Source organism: Mercenaria mercenaria, chromosome 15 (genome assembly GCF_021730395.1).
Source record: "Mercenaria mercenaria strain notata chromosome 15, MADL_Memer_1, whole genome shotgun sequence".
Lineage (NCBI taxonomy): Eukaryota > Metazoa > Mollusca > Bivalvia > Venerida > Veneridae > Mercenaria > Mercenaria mercenaria.
In genome coordinates this window covers 14,057,105-14,072,559 of record NC_069375.1, presented here as the reverse complement: position 1 = coordinate 14,072,559, position 15,455 = coordinate 14,057,105, and the positions used below count along the sequence as shown (strand labels likewise).

Here is a 15,455-nt window from a genome sequence, read left to right as displayed (position 1 = left end):
CATGAAAAATAAAAAAACTACTGATAGGCCGTAAAAACAATGCAAAACAATTGCATCAAAACAAGACCGTGAGGCATCATGCCTCACAATATATATATGTCTTCATAAGCATATCACAGGGTTTTATCCCCTTCATAATAGGGTCCTTCCCTCAGAAAATATCTTTTAAATTATGCAGTTTTCCCCAAAAACTGACTTACATAAGGTTTTTTATTCCCCTTTGCCCAAACACCGAGCTGTTTTTGCTCCAAATCACAGGCCTGGGCCCCTTTCCCTCCTGGTTAAACCCCCCCCCCCCCCCACCCCCGCCCCCAAAATCTGAAACGGATGACTCCTTTGGCAGCACTTTGTTGCTCCTGTACGTCATTCTCATGTAAATATATAACTGCCAAAGGCATGTCAAATTCACATTCAATGTTGCCGTTGTTATTTACGTCTGGTAAATCTATGTCTTTCTAACATTTTGAGACACCGTTACTGACCGTAACCTTTACAGAACTTGTTTTTCGTTGTTTTATTGTCTATGCTAGATCACAAACCAAATATTCCGCTTTTCCATCGCGCATAAATCGTTCAAAGACAATCTTAAATTTCACTCAAGTTTTTGTTTACGTACGGGAGACGCTTCCATTTGAGCGGAAATTGCGCCTATATGACACTGACGGATAATGCGCTGACGAATATCGACGTTGTCGTCGTCGTCAGAATGCAGCAAAACATCGATCGTCGCCCGAAAATAATTTTGAAATTTTTGAAATTTCAATTTTTATTTTTTTTCGAAAATGACGGAAAATAGGGTCGGCGGGTCTGAGTAACGAAAAATCAAAGAACTCTGGCCTTATTTTCGAAATAATAAAAAAGTTTTGATTTTCTGGGACAACTCTTGTACACTTTTGTACTTAAACAAGTAATAAGTGATCAATCATCTTTTCTCTGGAGTTGACTGAAAGAATAACGATGTTGCATGATTATTCTTTGCAACTTTGGCATTTTCTCTGCTTATTTACTAAGGTGATGCCCAAAAAAGATCCCGTAAATATTTTGTGTTAATTATCAAATTCACGAGTTTTAGACAAGTGTAGCAAGTGCGCAGTCCCGCCCTTACTACATCTAGCTTGACAGATGTAAAACAAAATAATGGTTTGATCGACATGTGGGGCGGAACTAAAAGGCATAACGGAAGCAGCTCTCGCAGCGGGAGAGGACAATAAACAGGACACATGGGAAATTGTTTACAGTAAGGCATATATTTACTGGACTCAAAAGGGCACAGGACACTATTAAAAACCGCAAGGTGCTTTGAGAAAGGGGCAGGGCGCTGTGCTCTTCTATTCCGCGCTAACTCTCAAAGTTCTCAGAGTCCATGACCTTATCTTACAAGGAAGGGTGATTCTGCAGAAAGCACACAGTCATATCTTTTTCAAGATACTGAGCAACATCACTAGAACTAACACTTCATTCAAGTGGGACATCATCTTGTTCCTCATACTTGTCTAGAATCTCGTGCTTTCGTTTTTAAATGCATTTTGAACCTTGCTACGTCCTACATCCAGTTCACTGGCAACAACACGCTAACTTTTTCCTGATTCTAGTAACATAAGACACTTAACATACTCCTCTAAAGTCATACATTTCCATTTAGTGGACATAATTTCTGTTTGAAGAGGAATTCACAACCCAAATATCACTACAAATCAAAGCACTGAAATTACTGAAGGACGGTTGTCCTGAAAAGTGTTAAACCAAACAGCAAAAATGAACATTTGCGTTAAACAAATAAATGCTTACCAAAAGTCACTCTAGAGCTCAATCAAACATAGATAAAGTACAGTAAGCCTACTTTTGCAATTTTTCTGTTTTTGCACAAGAGGCAGATAAAAGTTAATTTTAACTTTGTTTCAATTGTCAGTGGTATAAGTGTCATGTTCTTGCTTTATAGCTCACCTGAGCATGAAGTGCTCAAAGGTGATCTTTTGTGATCACCCTGTGTCCGTCGTCGTCCATCCGTTTGTGCGTCTGTCTGTCTGTTGTCAACAATTTGACTGTTAACAGTCTAGAGGTCACAATTTTGACCCAATCTTAATGAAACTTGGTCAGAATGTTACACTCAATAAAATCTTTGACGAGTTTGATATTGGGTCATCTGGGATCAAAAACTAGGTCACCAGGTCAAATCAAGGAAAAGCTTGTCAACACTCAAGAGGTCACAGTTTTGGTCCAACCTTAATGAAACTTGGTTAGAATATTGCCCTCTATAAAATGTTGGAAGAGATCGATATTGGTTCATCTGGGATCAAAAACTAGGTCACCAGGTCAAATCAAAGAAAAAGCTTGTTAACTCTATAGAGGTCATAATTTTAGCCCAATCTTAATGAAACTTGGTCAGAATGTTACCCTCAATAAAATCTTGGACCATCAGTCTATATATATATAAACCATGTGACCACCAGGGCGGGGCTATATTTGACCCTTGGGGGATAATTTTAATAATCTTGGAAGAGGCCCACTAGATGATACTACATACCAAATATAAAAGCTCTGTGACCTGTGGTTTCAGACAAGAAGATTTTTAATTTTTTCCTTTCTTTTGCCACGGCAAGCAGAGTTCTGAATGGAATTAATTCTTTACCCAATTTTTAAAAAAGACCATTTAAGGAACATCTCTGTGAAGTTTCATCAGAATTGGCCTGGTTGTTTAGGAGATGTTTTCCCAACGTTACTTTTAACAAAATTTGATGAACTACGATGGTGAGTAATCACAATAGATAGAAAGCTAATTGTTTTTGCAAAAACCCAAAAATATTTCTATGGAAAAACTAGATATAAGCATTTACATTTAATTCAAAACTCAAATTTATATTACTTACAAATTTCTCGTCTTCATTTTTATGCCCCCACTTTGGGGGAGGGGGCATATAAATTTGCCCTTGTCCGTCCGTACATCCTTCCGTCCGTACGTCCATCTTTCCGAGAATGTTGTGTCGAGCCTAGCTCCAAAAGTATTTGACATAGAGTCACAAAACTTTACAGGAATGTTGTTCAGCATGTGTAGTTGTGCACCTGGGGTTACGCGTCCAGATTTATTCAGTCGTGTAGGAGTTATGGCCCCTGACTTTGTAAAAATGGGTAATTTTAGTGTTGTCGCGCCTAGCTCCAAAAGTATTTGATGTAGAGTCACAAAACTTTACAGGAATGTTGGTCAGCATGTGTAGTTGTGCACCTGGGGTTTCGTGTTCAGATTCATTCAGTAGTGCAGAAGTTATGGCCCCTGACTCAGTAAAAAATTGTTTGTTTTAATGTTATGCTGGGTGTAGCTCCAGAAGTATTTGACCCAGAGTCACCAAAGTTTACAGGAATGTTGTGCAGTTGTGCACCTGGGGTTTCGCTTCAGGTGTCATGTTGTGGGGGCATCTGTGTCCCATGGACACATTTCTAGTTTTTAAATGTTTGGTTTTGTTATTGTGCCTTTAAAAGCTTTCCAAGGAGTTCACTTCTACATGACATACTAGCTGCTTGATGGATCTTCATCAAATCTGATGTGTAGCATTATTATAGGTCCCTTTACCAAAATATTTCAATTGGGGACACCTGGCCCCTTTTAGGGGCTGCTGGATGGATTTTCATTAGGCTTGGTTTGAAGAATCATTATATCAAATTTGTTCAAATGGGGGCAGTTAATTGGCCCCTTGCTAAAAGTAAATATACATTTTAATGACTACTTCCTGTGTACCACTCAGTGGATCTTCATCAAACCTGGTCTATGGCGTCAATATAAGGTCCTCTCATAAATTTGTTCAGTTTGGGAAGTCTGGCCCATTTTAGGGTCAAATAGTTAAGGTCCTCTTCAGGTGAGCGACTTAAGCCCATTTGGGCCTCATGTTTAAGGTTTACTTTTGTTGAATACTGTAGCTTTGAAATTATATACATTTTTTTTTGTTATCAGTAGATGAGTAAGGGCATACATATTGCCTTAGGTCAAATACTTACCGACAATTGTTGGCAACTGCAGGCAGTGTTTCATGGCAGGGCCGGATCCAGAAATTTTTGACTTGGGGGCATCAGTCTTGAACGAAGACATTAACACTGAGGCGCAAGGTTTTGGAGGGAAGCCTTTGCCCATGTTAGGCAGGGGTCAGGGACAGATTAGGTTGACTTCCCCTGGAAATTTTTGAAATACAGGCATAAAATTGTGGCCTCTGGTGCATTTTATTTCTAAATTTTGAGGTATTGGAGGGGTACGATACTCCCCTCTTGATTGGGGGGTCAGGGGGATCTCCGTCCGGAAAATTTTGAAATACAGGTATCTTCTTCTTTTTTTCGTATGTGACTGCACTGTCAGACCAGTAGCCTCGATGAAACTTGTGGTCTGCCGCAGATCCTCAATGCCTCCATACAGTTTCTGGGGTGGGGGGGCACGGGCCCCTGGCCAGGCCCTGGATCCAGGCCTGCATGGTACTACTATCAGTAACCGGTATTACTTGATTGGTTAATTTTTGTTAAAAGGCTGAAAATGCTGCTCACATTAATAACTCTATACAGTAACATTGGCATAGTAGAAGGAACGGTGTTTGATGCAACTTGCAGTGTCATCTACTGGACTGTATCAAAGGTATGTTTAGTTTTGTATATACTGCCTTGACAGAGTAAAAGTAAAAATTTATTCCACATATTTATAACACTCACCTGTTAAAGAACAAGAATAATCTTGATTTCTAGAGATTGGATGGGTGAACCTTTTCTGTGACATTCTTTAGAGGGGCCCTCGTGGCCGAGTAGTTAAGGTCACTGACTTCAAATCACTTGCCTCTCATCAATGTAGGTTCAAGTTTCATCCGTGGTGTTGAATTCTTCATTTGAGGAAGCCATCCAGCTGGCTTATGGAAGGTTGGTGGTTCTACCCAAGTACCCGCTCATAACGAAATAATGCACGGAGGGGCACGTGGCGTCTTCTTTCAGCATCAAAGTTGGAAAGTCGCCATATGACCTATAATTGTGTCAGCGCGATGTTAATCCCAACAAAAAGGGGCCTCCGTGGCCGAGTGGCTAAGGTTGCTGACTTCAAATCACTTGTCCCTCATCGATGTAGGTTTGAGCCTCACTCGGGGCGTTGAATTCTTCATGTGAGAAAGCCATCCAGCTGGCTTATGGAAGGTCGGTGGTTCTACCCAGGTGCCTGCTCGTGATGAAATAATGCACGTAGGAGCACCTGGGGTCTTCCTCCACCATTAAAGCTGGAAAGTCGCCATATGACCTATCATGTGTCGGTGTGACGTTAAATCCAACAAAATAAATAAATAAATAATCCCAACAAAATCAATGAATTCGTGATGGGAACAAATACTATAATGGTTGGGCTCAGATCAGGGTAGGACAAGATGTTGCAAAATTGATAAAAAGTGAACTTCAAGAAATCTTTTCAACTTTAGCTTCAATTTAAAGGAAAACTATTCAGGAATACTGTCTTCAAGTTATTTGAGTCCAGTGTATGTAAGGTAGTGAGTGTATGAACTCTACATAAAAAGGGAATTATATGATCACATTAAATAACACATAAAATGCCTCTAAAATGTATCTAACTTAGAGAAAAAAACATCAAGTACAAAAGTTTGCCAATGCCAGGTAATATTAATTTCAGAATACTTCTGTTAGTAATAAAATGAGAGCAGTTCGGTTATATACTTTTATAAAAAGAGGATGTCATAAAAAAAACACCTTTTATGAACATCTGTACATGCCTCTGATAACCTGGCATATAGTGGTTCATGAAGTGATGAAAATGTATTGTACAGGAAGATTTTTGTTTAACACAAGGTCCACGGACTCTAACTTCTGGCGAAACATAAAACTTTGAAAGTTAATATATCACAATCAGATGGCATTTTAGCCTAATTTTTACAATTTATTTATTACCAGTTTTGAAGATTATTTGAATTTATTGTTGCAACATAATTCTAATTACAGTTTCCTTCCCATTGTATTTTGTGAACAATGCTAGATAATAAATGGTTGTCAAAAAATAACTTATTTGACGAAAAATTACTTGTTTATTTAGTAACAATTTTCTCATTTGTTAATTGATTTTCTTCAAATAAAAATGATAATAAAGTTAGTTTTTACAAAGTTAGTTTTTACAACAATCAGGACACTGGAAGCAAATTTCAGTGCTGTTCATCTCTCTATACTTTATCTTTGTTCTAAAATATGAAAAAAATAAGTGCAAAATGCTAAAATTCACCCATTTTTCAAGGAATTATTGCCTACTGTGAAGAGATAAGTGAAGGAAAGTATGCATTATCATACATGCATGGAAAGCTTAATATCTGTAGAATAGGAAACAAGCTATACCCGGTAATACTGCTTGAGCTGTTCACTAGAGGTCATGATTATTAAGGCCCGGTAGCTATTCCTACCCTGACATCTGAGCCCACCGGTGAAATCAGTATTCAGGTATTTGAATATCTGGTTTGTTTAATGGAAGCTTTAAAGTGATTGGCATTATACACAATATATTCCATTGATTAAAACTAGAATTATCGTAATAAATATGGACTGTTAGATAAAATGACAAAGGCCGTTGTTTTTTTTGTTGTTTTTCTCAGTCAAGATACGGAAAACAAATAAATAAATGAACATTGATAATTTTATTTACATGCATAAATCAACGTTTCAACTTTTATTCAGTTGTAGCTTATACAGTTAAAAACAGTATCACAATCATATTAAAACGAAGGATGATAACTACGTATAGATCTATATAGTATATAGTATCCATCAATAGACCATTTCACGGCAAGCGTCTAAGTATTGGAAAAGTCTTGATCGGTAGACGCACTCTAAGCGAGAATTCTGGAGACCCAACGAGATTTGAAAAACTGGGGGCTCTTCAGTTATTTATCGATTTTTGCAACAAAGTTTCCTGATGCATAAATCGGTGAAAAAGGTTTTTCACTTCAGTGGTTTATTGATTCGGCTGATATTGACATAGGAAAACTGAAGTCCTATCTGACTGTTTAGAGTAAAAATATGGTATGATTTTGTCAGCATTTGACCATATTCATATCGAACACTCAGATAAAACCTTCCACCGTTTTTATCAGTATGTGTATTTCTTTTTTATCAAATCTGAATAAGGTGAATATTATGCAAAAATTTAGAACATGTGTCACCGCTAAGAGTCTGTTTTAAAGAAGCACTAACAAAAGGCAAAACAAAAAGGAAAAAAAAAAAAAAAAAAAAACAATGGACTTTTGCGTTTAAACAATTACATGCTTACTTCATTTTCTTATTTTAATCATTATATTTGATTGCTTTTTGTTTCAAATCATCGGTATATAAGTCCTTCCCATAATTTAACATTTATCTTTTTAAATGAACATTTTAAACCATTGTTAACAAATACGTGCAATTCAGATTTTAAAATAATTCCAGTTTTGAAACTTCAGATACAAATGACTCTTAAAACTAGTCTTTGTAAAGTTGGTCGAAATATGCACAATCAAAACGACATGAAGTTAATGTCAGACGTAAAAATTTACGGACATGAAATAGAAATTGTACTTATCCATTTGATGTCCATTATTTGTGTTGGGTTTACGCCGTTTCTCAACAACCTTGTTACGGCGGTTTGCTTATACAACCTTTCTAACCAGTAGGTACTCTCCGTTAGAAACTTACATCTTTCCCACTTCATGCAGTGCTGTAGGAAATCGGGCCCGAACTAACATCTCCAGATTCCGGAGAAAACTGCATTTAGTTGTTTATGAAACAGCTGAAACGGGCTTAAACTTAATACGAAAAACAACAAAAAAAAAAAAAAAAAAAAAAAAAAAACAACACTATTTAATAACGCTACAAGCCGTAAAATAAAGGCTGCGAATAAATTAATAAATTCCACAAACAGACAATATGAACTTGGTTGGAAAATGCGGGAAAAAGACATGTTTAATGTTCCTTAAACTTCCTAATTTTCTTAGCACTGTAGCGTGAAAATGAACCCGGTATATACGTAGTCAAGGAGTTTTGTTATCTTATTCTATTTAAAAACATCTCGGGATCATTTTCAGAAAATTTCTAAACATCTATGGAGGAGAGAACGAGCAAGTAAAATGTTTAATAAAAAGTATCATTTTTTCATTACGCTTTTTTGTGTGTGTAACATGCATTCAGGCATACAAGTGTGACAATAAAAATCGGAAAGAAATCGAAGAATTGCTAACAAAATTGAAGTACGCTTAAAATGAAATTTTTGTTGTTAGTATTTTTCCCTAAATCTCGCGTGAAAAGGATGGTAGGGGAAAATTGAAGACAATACAGCGAAAAAAAGTCGCAGACCCCGCATTTTATCTCTCATTTTACAGTAAAATAAATTTGTATTATGAGTTTACTTTTTTTTAATTCTATGGAATGGTTTTTACACATTACTTAGTCATTCCGTTCGAAAAAAATAATTTTGTAGAATGATTTTGGCATGGTCTTTGCATAAAGTAAGAATTCCTTCGACGAATAGTCGGAGTACATATTTGAAAATTACATCACCGTATAGGTTTCAACGGTCCTGTTATAATAAATGAAATAAATTTCTTTTTGATTGAAATGGGCGCCCGAAACTAAATTAATCGCTGTAAAAACAGCAACGTCAAAATTATTTAGGCTAAACGTGATTTTTCGACGCCATTTGCGTAAAAAGTTTGTATTTGATTAATTAAACAAGATATCAAGGACGCAACTTGTGTTTGAAATTCCCGCTCATTACACCTGTCAATAAACTACAGAACCTAACAAACTTAACACGCTGTACATAACCTATCTATCTATCTATCTATCTATCTCTTAGCCCCCAGTTTTTGTCTTATCGTTTAATCACGTTAATTCACGGATTAACGGTAATCAGTTTGCGCATGCGCATATACTTCGTGAAATGGTCTATTTATTAAGCATTAAATCAACACCTGTGGACGCATTGCAGTCTCTAATACATTAATCTGCTTCTGTAATGTTCTTCTAAATTGACCATAATATTATGTGATTGGTACAAATTAACAACTGTAATGTGCACACCAACACTATAAATAACACAAGAGCAAACCAATAATTTCATTTTCGCCTTTGTGCTTTTGGCATGATACAGAAAGACAACTATATATTGACTAAAGATAAAGGTAAGTTTTATTTAATGCTATACATGTCTTTGGTATGACATGACCATGAAACGAACCCCTGACCTCAAAATGGGCACTCTTACCATTGAGCTATTGAGGTTGTAGTTATGAAGTTCTATCTTACCAAAAATATCACATAGTTGTAGCTTATCACAAAATAGAATATTACATATTAGTACAATGTATTAAATATCATTATCACACAATACTATGTAGAATGAAAGACTATGTAATGCTGTTGCACCAACATGAACTTGATCAAAACTTCATCTCAATTTCACAAAAGTATATATACTACAGTATACACACATCAAAAATAACATTGCCTTATATATAAAGACATTTTGCAAAAAATGACTTATTTTACAACCTTTTGAAAAAAAAAATTTTAGTGTCTAACAAAGTGTTAAGGCACAGTTTTGCATGAGCATTGAAAACACATCTAGCTTTTAAGTTAGCCATTGACTCAAAAGAGTGTCTATTCAAAAAAGTACACAGTCATGCATTAAATAAATTAGAAAAAAATCACACGTTTTTTGTTTTGTTTTTGCATCAATCATAATGCAAAGAAGTAGCAGGAATAAGGTTTTGGTACAAACTTGAAGCTTATCCCTCAATCCTGAGCCCTTTGTCATATGTTGCACAAAGTAAATGCATATTGGAAATACATTACAAATTTGCAGTCTGTCATATGAAAGTCAATTTAATATCAAATTCAACCAAGTTTTTACAGAAGAAAAAAAGCAACTGTGCACATTTAATATTATGATTTTAAATTTCTAGGAATCACTCAGTCACAAACAAATTTTAAGGTAGTTCTGCATGTTCAGATTCACATGTTTTCTGCAATGAAGAATTTGATTAAAAGCCATTAAATTTTCAAAACCTCAGGGCGTCTGTGGCCACATGGTACTTCAAATGACTTGCCCCTCATCGATGTGGGTTCGAGCCTTACTAAAGGCTTTGAATTGATCATGTGAGGAAGCTTTCCAGCTGGCTTATGAAAGGTCGGTGGTTCTACTCCGATATCCGCCCGTGATGAAATAATGCACGAAGGGGAACCTGGGGTCTTCTTCCACCATCAAAGCTGGAAAGTTGCCATATGACAAATAATTGCGATGGTAAACCCAAATTGACCGAGTAAAGCCATATTTTCCCTTGATTTGGTAAAAAAAATAGGGAGTTTTGACTGTTTTGAAGTAAGCTATAAATGGATCTGCATGAAACTTTACACAAAATTTAATGTAGATCATTGTTAAGGCTGTGATGCAAGTGCAGTTTTGTTAGGATCACTTTATTAATTTCAGAGTTATTGCTCTTTATTTTATAATCATTTCACAATCCATAAATTCCCAAATAAACTAATTCATTGTTCATTCATCAGAATCTCTTCAGTAACTGCAGAGGTGTTGCCATTATATAGTTTTAAATTTCATAAATTCCCACAAAACAAAGTAATCCATTGATAGATCTTCATGAAAATTTTATACAAATATAGACCACTAAAGGGCAAAGTTTTCTCTTTTGATTTTATAAAAACAGGGACCAACAAACGATTGAATTGTCCTTTTGTATATAATTGTGTATATCTGGAAATAATTTCAATATCTTTCAAAATGTAGTCCCTCATTTACAAAACAACATACTCGGCAAGGATATAAGTTCACTGAATTTGCTTGTTTGACATTATTTCATATGCAAACATTCTTGTAATCATTTTTATGTCTTTAGAAAGAAAGTAGTGTTGCCATTTTACAAATGTATGCGTATGCTGACATTTTTATTTAGGATGATTTTTCCTTTCTGTATGCCTGATCCAGGCTTTATTCTGTTTTACCTGAGTTTCATGATCTGTTTATCAACATTGCAGAACTACCTTAAATTGGAATATGTACAATATCAACTACAGTAAACAAATGAAAAACATACATTATATGAGGTATAGTGGTTGATATTGCAAAAACACACATCATTTACTGACCAAGCTGACAGAAATTTTGTTAAAAAAAAAGAAAATAATATGAGGTAATAACTTTTATGATCCTAGTTTTGACTTGCAGGGAGGTTTCATTACAGAGGCAGCTGTGTATATTTTGACAAAGTTCTTTCAGAACAAGAACAGTTCTGATCATTTTGAAAACATAAGGTGTTGTTGATGAAGATTTCTGGGAGTTGTTTTTAGTTTCTAATTACTCCTTGCATCTGTAAGTTAATACATCTATAAGGACATGATCACATATCCTGCCTATTGTCAGATAAACACCAAAAAAAAAAAAAAAATGGCATCTGAGTCATAAAATGAAGATGGAGACAAAGTTAAGTACTGTATATCCCTGACCTGTTGCATATTTAGCTCGACTTTTTGAAGAAAATGTAGAGCTATTGCACTCGCCCCTGCGTAGAAATTTTTGGTTAAAGTTTTTGAAAAAGTCAAATATCTCTGTTACTATCAAAGCTTTTGACTGGAAACTTATAGTCTACACAAGGAGATACAATCCCCATAACTCTAATTAAAATTTTGACAGATTTATGCCCCTTCTTAACTTAGAACTTTTTGGTTAAAGTTTTTGATAAAGTCAGATATCTCTGTTACTATCAAAGTCTACACCAGGAAAAACAATCCACATGACTTTGATTGAATATTGACAGAGTTATGCCCCTTTTTAACTTAGATTTTTTTTTGGTTAAAGTTTTATACAATGTCCAGTATCTCTGTTACTTTCAAAGCTATTGGCTTGAAACTTAAAATAGTTATTTACTATCAACGGCTACACCATAAGAAATAGCCCCCATAGCTCTGACTGAATATTGAAAGAGTTATGCCCCTTTTACTGGCAAAGCACTAGTGATTTTGACATTGCCATGAATTTGAATTTAGCAAATCTGGAAACAACTGAAAACTGCTTTGAGTGCTAAATATTTTGAAATGAATCAGTGCAGTAATATTGAAAAAAAAAAAAACACCAAAAAATCAGTTTGAAAATTTCCAGGTCAATATATATGAAGTGATAGTGCAAAATCAAGGTAAAATATTTGTTTGTTTGATTTTCGGCTGGACTATTCGAAGAAAAAGAAGGGCTATTGTACTCGCACTGATATTGGCATCACTATTTCATTTAGGTTAAAGTTTTATGGCAAGGTTATTCCATATTCACTAAAAAACAAACAAATTTTCTTTTTATTTTATGCTTAATTATGTTGAGATATGCATTTTGCAACAAATTTTAATCCTAGCACCAGAAACAGGCGCGCGTAAACGAATATGACGTCAGACGTGTTGTGACGTTAAAGATGAACACGAAATAAAGTTCCATTTTATTTTACTTCGCGTTATGAAATTCGCATTGGGTAAAATAATTTGAATCAAGAAATGTGCTATAAATAACAAAACGTGGCTACAGTTGTCATTCTTTTTTAAGGGAATACGGTAATTTAAAATTCATACTCAAGGTACAAGTAGATCGGCAAAGCTATATATACAGTGAGTAATATGCAGTGAGTGATATGGATTATATCTCACTGATAAAACACAGTATTTTATCGGTTAGCATAAAATAAATCTTCTTATCTACTGGCCCCTTAATATCACTGTATCTTCTTTACTATTGGCCCCTTAATATCACTATATCTTCTTTACTACTGGCCCCTTAATATCACTATATCTTCTTTACTATTTTTCCCCTTAATATCACTATATCTTCTTTACTACTGGCCCTGTAATAATGAAACCTCATATATGGATTAATCTTAGGCAGGGGCATACATGTTTAGGTTTTGGGTCTGGTACTTCAAAGTTCAAGGTCACCTGAGTTAGTATTGTGACAGTTCTGGTTAAAGGTTGATCTTAGGAAAAGTTTAGTGCATCAGATGGTTAATAATCACATCGTATATGTGTTCTTTGGCAGCTTTCTGATGAGGATTTATTATTTGCACATGTCTCCGTGCTTTTGGTATATAGCTGTAATATCCACCATCTCCAGATACAATTAGGAAAGTTATGCGCGGACATTTAGATAAATGAAGGTCAACTCTATCTGCCTGAAAAGAAAAACACAAAGTGCTCAAGGTGATCTATTGTGACCGGTCATTATCTGGCGTCCGGAGTCAGTCATCCGGCGTCCGTCAACATTTGCCTTGTGAACACTCTAGAAGCCACATTTGTGACCCAATCTTTATGAAACTTGTTCAGAATGATTGTCTTGATAAATTCTAGGTCAAGTTTGAAACTGGGTCGTGTGGGTTGAGAAACTAGGTCAGTAGGCCAGATCAAAGGAAAAGCTTGTGAACACTCTTAGAGGCCACAGTTGTGACCCAATATTTTTGAAACTTGGTCAGAATGATTGCCTAGATGATTTTTAGGTCAAGTTTGAATCTGGGTCATGTGTGGTCAAAAACTAGGTCACCTGGTCAAATCAAAGGAAAAGCTTGTGAACACTGTAGAGGCCACAGTTAGGACCCAATATTTATGAAACTTGGTCAGAATGATTGCCTAGATGATTTTTAGGTCAAGTTTGAATCTGGGTCATGTGTGGTCAAAAACCAGGTCACCCGGTCAAATCAAAGGAAAAGCTTGTGAACACTCTAGAGGCCACACTTTTGACTCAATCTTTATGATACTTTGTCAGAATGTTTGTCTTGATGATCTCTAGGTCAAATTTGAAACTGGGTCATGTGGAATCAAAAACTAGGTCAGTAGGCCAGATCAAATGAAAAGCTTGTGAACAATTTAGAGGCCACAGTTGTGACTCAATCTTTATGAAACTTGGTCAGAATGTTTCTCTTGATGATCTTTAGGTGAAGTTCGAAACTTGGACATTTGGGGTCAAAAACTAGGTCAGTAGGCCTGATAAACTCTGGTGAGTGATATAGGTCCACTATGGCCCTCTTGTTTTATATTTTTAATGCTTCCAATTTACACACAACACCTTGTAATATCTATCTTAATTACTTTGTGCAGGGTCTCTATGGTCTAGTGGTTAAGGTTGTTGATTCAGAAACTCACTTTGGATATGGAATTTTGAGAAAGCCAACCGGCTGGCTAATAAAAGATTAATACATGGTGGGGAACCTAGGGTCTTCCGCCACTATCAGAAGCAGGATATTGCCATATGACCTATAAGAGTGTCGTTATGACATTCAAATACCAGCAGATTATTGCTTCCTGCCTACTATCAAATCTTACAGCTTTTGATATCAAATGTTGTCACCAATTACTATTTTGCTTCTTATAAATTGCTTACCATATCTAGAAGCTTTTTATCTGTGGCTCCCTTTTCCATTCCACAATGATTTATAAGAGCGAATAATTTCCTTTGTACAAGTTTTTCAAGGACTGGGCACCACACTGGTTTCCACTCAATTTTTCCCCCAGAGAAGCCAATGATAAAGATACTGTTGGGCAGATCTGACGGCAGTTCCTCGAAAAATGATGAAAAATTGTCCAGATCAATGAATAAAACAGCTTGTAAACTGTTTGTAATTGTTACTATATATCCAACTGGGTCATGTTGCTGGAAATCAGAAAAAAACATGACTATTATTTGAAAATAGGGAAAGTACATAACTAGCAGCAAATTACTTGTGAAAGATTTGATTGAAGGAAAATTTGCTTAGAAATACTTTTATTGTACACAAAAACACTCTTCACCATTCATAAATGGCTTCAGAACATAAAAGATTGCTCATACCCAAAACATCATAGAAAACTTCCATACATAATGATTCGAAAGCTGAATATTTGAATATGTAACGTTTCAAAATCTGTTTTTAGCTTGACTATTCAAAGAATAGGGGAGCTATCCTACCTGCCCTGGCGTCAGCATGAGCGCGAGTGTGAGCGTTAGCATGAGCGTCACACAAATGTTAACATTTGCGTACCACCCCAAATATTTTCAAAGTCCATTTAGATATTGCTTTCATATTTTGCATACTTGTTTACCATCATAACCCCAGTCTGTAAAAGGAGGAGGCAACTCTATCAAGCATTTTGACTGAATTATGGCCCCTTTTCAACTTAGAGTATGCTTATTGTAATGTTAAAGTTCTACTCATAGCTTATATTATACTATCAAGCACTGAGAGTAGTAGAGTGCACTGTCAACTGACAGCACTTGTTCACAAATCAAATAAAAAATGTGCTTTTTATTTCACAAATCTAGGGAAAACAACATGTTGAATAAGAATTGGATGTTTTTCACTTAGATTGACTGCCATAATAGATACTGTTGACAAAACAAATTAATGAGATTTTTTGATTAACAAGAATCGTATTTGATATTGACATCACATTGCTCATAC

The 15,455-nt window shown here is 35.6% G+C and overlaps 1 long non-coding RNA gene across 1 annotated transcript; it reads right to left on the bottom strand.

Moving 5' to 3' along the window:
- Window positions 1-6,626: 6,626 nt before the first annotated feature.
- On the bottom strand, window positions 6,627-14,663 carry LOC123545200 (uncharacterized). The gene is made up of 2 exons (XR_008367347.1): window positions 14,399-14,663; window positions 6,627-13,196 (listed from the first exon to the last, which is right to left on the bottom strand). It is a non-coding gene; the product is annotated as an uncharacterized LOC123545200 (long non-coding RNA).
- Window positions 14,664-15,455: the final 792 nt, after the last annotated feature.